Raw genomic sequence first — 6,000 nt, forward strand, 5'->3', positions numbered from 1 at the left:
AGGAGCTGAAGTTTATCCTCAGTTGATCAAGTGAATGCTAGCCAACAAATATAGAAAAAATTATAGATTTAGAAAATCCTCCAATAATGTCATTGATGCAAGCAAAGGTCACAAATATATACTAAAATAATTAGATGAGAGGATATTCCCACAATGCTACAAAATACATGGAGAGCTCTGGAGGTCACCATTTCAAATTTATCAAACTTAGTACCACAGGTACCAGAACAACTTGTTCCTTCTGCCTCCTGATGTGATACAGTAGGAAATACTGCATAAAATATTTTTGACCAAATATCTAACCCAAGTCTAATCAAGCCTTAAGATCTAGCTTTCAGTTTATAGAAAATATAGGATGGGTGAACAAGTTAGCTAAAGCCACAGGAAACAATCAGGTAAAGCCAGAAGACAGGACACTGTACAACACAACTGGCCTGGCCTCATCAAAAAAGTAAATGTAATGAAACAATAAATACCAAACAAAAAAAGTAGAGGATTATTCTTGGCTGAAAGAGACTAAAATGATACAACAGCCAAATATGATGTGTGAATCCTGATCTTGGATCCTGGGTTTTGGTGGTGGTGGTGGTAGTTTTTATTGTTTTTTTTTTTTAGGTCACAAAAGACAATGTGGGGAGAAGAAAAAACTGGGAAAATTTAAATATAAAATAGATACTGGAAATTATTAGGGAATTGCAGTTTTTATTCTTTGGAAAGTGTTATTTTTAGGAAATACATTTTGAAGTATTTAGGAATAAAATGTTATGTCTGCAGCTTACCTTCAAATGATTCAGGGAGAAATGCACATAGGAAAGATAAAGCAAATATTAGCAATCACTAAATCTAGGTATTTTTAAACTCTATATGTTTGAAATTTTTATTATAACAAAAAGGGAAAAATTTTTTTCCAGGATCTAAGCAGAAGCAAAAGTGGAGCCAGGGTGTAGAAATCAGGCTGGCCTCAACCTTCTCCACTGCAATCTCCAAAGCTAGAAAAAAATGGAGCAGTATCTGTAAGTTCCGAAAGCAGAAGAGTGTAACATCAAAATTACACAGCTAAACTATTTAAGTGTAAAGGCAGCAGACAGACATTCTCAAACATTAAAGTACTCAAGGGCATTTTTTAATACTTGTGACAGTTTAATAGGCAAATGACTAAAGACCCCAATAAGCCATCAAAGAAAAAGTAGAAATTTCTCTCTCACAAAGTCTGGAGGTAAGCAGAAAACTGTCAGATACCCAGAATCCTCCTATCTTGCTGTTTTACTACATGCAGCACAGGTCTTCCACCTCATGGCTTAAGATGACAGCTTGAACTTCAGCTTTGACTTTTGCATTCCAGATAGCAAGGACAGACAATGAGCATGTACTCTCCCTTTAAGGATATTTTCTCTAAGTTTCATACAACACTTCTGCTTATATTCCAATGGCCAGAAGTTGGAGTATGTCTAGGGGCAAGGGAAACTGGAATTATACACTATATTCTTGGGGGAACCTATACATTTAAAATCAGAAATATTTTACTAAGAAAGAAAAGGAAAAGGAATGTTGGTGTTAACAAGAAGTTTCTGCTACCATACTCATGAGTCCTTTTTGAAAACTACCTGACAGTGACATTCAGCCACCCAAGAAATGAACAAAAGAATCAGCAATGGAGAAGTCAAGGTAAAACGATGGGAGTGAGCATTGAATCAATTTAATAGGAAACAGTTCTCTCCAGTCATTCTTCAGTTCCACTTAAGTACTTTTTCTTTCTTTTTCTTTTTTCTTTTTGTTAATTCAAGTAAAATTAGTTGAAACCTTTTTTTAAAGAAAAGAAGCTGACATAACGTCATTTTCATGAAATTATTTCTGTCTTTTCAACCATTTGTTCATGCATGTGACTGTGTCTGCATAGAGATATTCTAATATAGTTCACCAACACATAACCTGATTAGTTCTAGAGCAGTGACGTTTAGGACAATTTGTTGCTTTCTTATTTGTATCTTTTCAATGGTTCAACGTATTTGAAATGGGCATTTTGTTAAAACAATAAATAATTGCCCTCAAATATATATACTGATGATAAATTGCATTTTTATTGAAATGACATTTAGTGTCCTTAGAACGTACCCTTTGGATGATTTATCCACACACCCTGTTAACTGGCAAGATCAAGAGTCTATCAGATCACTGAACAGAGAGGCATATGAATTTAGCCGTTAAACTACTATTTTCTCTATAAAATCTAATCAATTTATTCAGAGCTAGGCCCCATAGATTTGCTGTCATTAACATCACACCTTAAATACCATTTAATACTAAAAATTGACAATGATATTTCAGCAGCTCTCAATTGAAGGGGTTAGAATCCACATTTTTAATCAAGTTAAGAGACTTTACAAATAGTACATGAAAAGATGTTCAACATTATTAGCCACCATGGAAATACAAATCAAAATCACAATGAGATACCACTTCACACTTGATGGAGTGCCTATAATCAAAAAGACAGTTACAAGCATTAGAAAGAATGTGGTGAAATTGGAACCCTCATATACTGAGGTGAGTATGTAAAATGTAACTCCTTTAGAAAACGGTCTGACAGTTCCCTCAAAATGTTAAACACACATGACCTAGCAATTCCACTTCTAGATATATACCCAAGAGAAATAACATACATACACATAAAACTTGTACATAAATGTTCATAGCATGACTTATAATAGACAAAAAGTGAAAATAATTCGAATGTCCATCAATTGATGAATAGATCAATAAAATATATATATATCTCTCTCTATATAATAGAATTTTATTCCTCGATGATAGGGAAGTACTTACTGATATGAGGTACAACTTTGAACCTTGAAAATATTATTCTAGATGAAAGGAGACAGTCACAAAAAGAGCCCACATATTGTACAATTCCATTTCCATATGGAATGTTTAGAACAAAATCTATATAGATAGAAAGTAGATTAGTGGTTTTCTATAGCAAAGGTTGTACAGATGGCGGAAATGTGAGTGACTACTAATGGATAGGGGATTTGTGGGGGGGGTGTTCTCAAATGTTCTCAAATTAGATTGTGATGGTGGTTGCGCAGCTCTGAGTAAACTAAAAACCATTGAACTGTATACTTTAAAAATGTATGAATTTAACCAGAGGGAATGGGAGTGAGAGGTTAGTAAAGAGAGTTAAATATATGGTGATGGAAGATGATTTGACTTTGGGTGGTAGGTACACAATGCAACATACAAGTCATGTATCAGAAATGTACACTTGAAACCTATATAATCTTATTAACCAATGTCATCCCAACAAATTTAATAAAAAATAAGAGATGATAATAAAAATGGGTGAATTTATAGTTTGTAAATTTTATCTCAATAAAGCCATTTAAAATAAAAACAAAGTTTGACTCATTTTACTTGATTTTCTGTGTATTATACATACTAACCATTTCTTTCTATTTGATTTCTCATGTGCCAGTCATTTTTAGAGCAGAAATTATTTCTTATTTATAGAGGAAAAGATTGATTTTTAAATTCAAGTTCATGGTTTTAATCTATCATACAGAAGTTATCCTAAGTTTAAAGTTTTTATAGTAATATTAAACATTTTGGGTAAACTATACCAGTCACATTGGAAGATATAAAACACTAAGGCTAAAGGGAATGGGCAATTATCAGTGACTGTGGAGAAAAAAACTTTTGAAGCTTTTTCCCCTATCTCTTTTCAAACACTTTTAACAAAGGATAAAGAGGTTCTGTCTACCGAGCTGTACTAGACACTACAGTCTAAGAGAAGATCAAAACAATGAAAAGTTTCCATGATTTCTTTTTTATTGAAGATAGAGTTCCTCTATGTTCTCTATTCAATAAAGATAAAATAACCAGGTCAGACAAGTAAGACAAGGCCTCTTTAACCCATGTTTGAAAAGAATCCATTCTAAAGAGCATTACTAGATGCCCAGAGAGTATCTTTCATTTGTAACTAGCTATGACTCTATGTGAAGTCTAGTTTACCTGAAGACCAACTTGCAATGTACAGATATCTCCAACTTTAGCATGTCATTTGATATTTCTTAATCCAAACATTAGCCCTGGTAATAATATTCTGCTCATGGTTTTAATTTTGTCATGGCGCGGCTTTATAATAAAGCCCCTATTAAAACTCTTGAATGAGGCCTCTAATCTCAAAGAGAGAATATGAAAAAGTAGTCACAAAGCATGTGCTATACTTTTGGTACATTTAAATGTTTTGGGTCGATTATAATAGGGGTAACATCTAGTTGTTAGGTCTGGATCACTGAAATCTAACATCATTACCTATTCTTCCCCTAAGTGGACTTAACATGCCTTCTCTAAAATTTTTGCAGTGTTGCCTAGTAAGAGCAATGAGAGGTTCCTATAGAAGATGTTACTTGTGTTTTAAAACACTACAGATATGCAGCAATCTCACTGGTAGTTTCCCGTAATAATAATAACTTAAAATTATTATTACTACTTATTAATTTTCAGCAGTTTTGTGTTATCTTGAAATATACTTTCTAAAGCATTGTTCAAGCTCAGGAAATTGTAATCGTCTCCACCTAAGAATCACAGGATTCTAGAGCTGGAATATCTTAGAGATACATTAATTTTACTACTAAAGGAGGCTCAGGTGATGCTGAGAATGAAGAAAGTCTGTAACAACAACTTCATTGAGTGCTTGTATAGTCAAACAGATCATTGCTGAGTTCTGCTGTTGGGAAGGGTTCTTAGTGCCGCACAGAAAGTATCATGGGATGGCAAGATTAGGAGATCATTTCCATTCAGAAGGCAAAGTCCTGGAGCCAGCCTGCCCAAATTGTAATCCTTACTCTGCCACTCAGTAGTCTTTTGGCCGTGGGCAGATCATCTAATCTGCCTAAGCCTCAGTATCCTCATTTGTCAAATGGTACCTATCTCGTAGATTCGTTGTAAAGACTGAATAAGTTAAATATATAAAGTAACCCAGGGCCTCATATGGATTTTCCCTTTTCTTATGGAGCAAAGATTCTGCAGGGTCAGGGAGACAAGCCCACCCAGAACCCATCCCCCAACTCTCCTTTTTAGGCCATCGTCCAAGTGTCTGAGACCCTGGAATTGGCCCTAGCTGGCTTCCGACTTCTTGCTGGAGTGTGCTCTCCTAGGTTAGAGGATGACCTAAAGGGACAGCTGTTTGTGGAATGGGAAGTGTGTGCTTGGATGTATGGGCCGAATGCCCACGAGCTTGTGCACAAGACCCTCGTGGTGTGGACACAGTAGGAGGTGGGAGGAAGGCAGGCAGCCTGGAGGTGGGAGAGGGGCGGGGCAAGGGCACTTGTCACACTGACACATTCTGGCATGGGAACTCAAGGGAATCTAAGAATTCTACATATGAATCTGTTCTTCCAGGTTTTTATGAAAGCACATTTGACAAAGTAAAAGGAAAGAACATGGTATCTAATAGACATTTTGCTTAATATCTAACTTTTAAGTATGTAGACATATAGAATGGACTCCTTTAGTAGTCTTGCCCTATCCCCATGAATATGAGGGGTAACGCTGGTGCCTTCTACATAGCAAGCATTCAATACATGTAACTATTACTATCATTGTTATCCCTATAAAAAAGTGACTTTTGTCAAAAAAGGTAGCGAAATAAAATCTTTCCTTTCCCCCACTGACCACAGAGAACACCGCCTGCCAAGAGAACCCTGATGAACAAAGTGTCGGGTTAGAGATTTCTAAAGGTCCAAGTAGAGACCTAGCCACTTTTCAGATTAATGACTACAACAGGGAAGTAAGCAGAGCCCCCTGCATAGAGTAACTGAGAAGGTTTCCACACTAAACATAAACTCAGCACCTGCATTTACAAATATGAAGAATAGGAAATCCTCAGGGAGGTTTCTCAGCACAGAGTTGCACAGGGTAAGAGGCCCTCGGACGAAATCGTGACCAGCAGATTAGAAGAGGAAACCAGACCGGAGGAGACCGGGGCGTGGGTATTCTCGT

This window comes from Pteronotus mesoamericanus, unplaced genomic scaffold, assembly GCF_021234165.1.
Source record: "Pteronotus mesoamericanus isolate MK-2021 breed Mesoamerican mustached bat unplaced genomic scaffold, CSHL_Meso_final contig_291, whole genome shotgun sequence".
NCBI classification, from domain to species: Eukaryota; Metazoa; Chordata; class Mammalia; order Chiroptera; family Mormoopidae; genus Pteronotus; species Pteronotus mesoamericanus.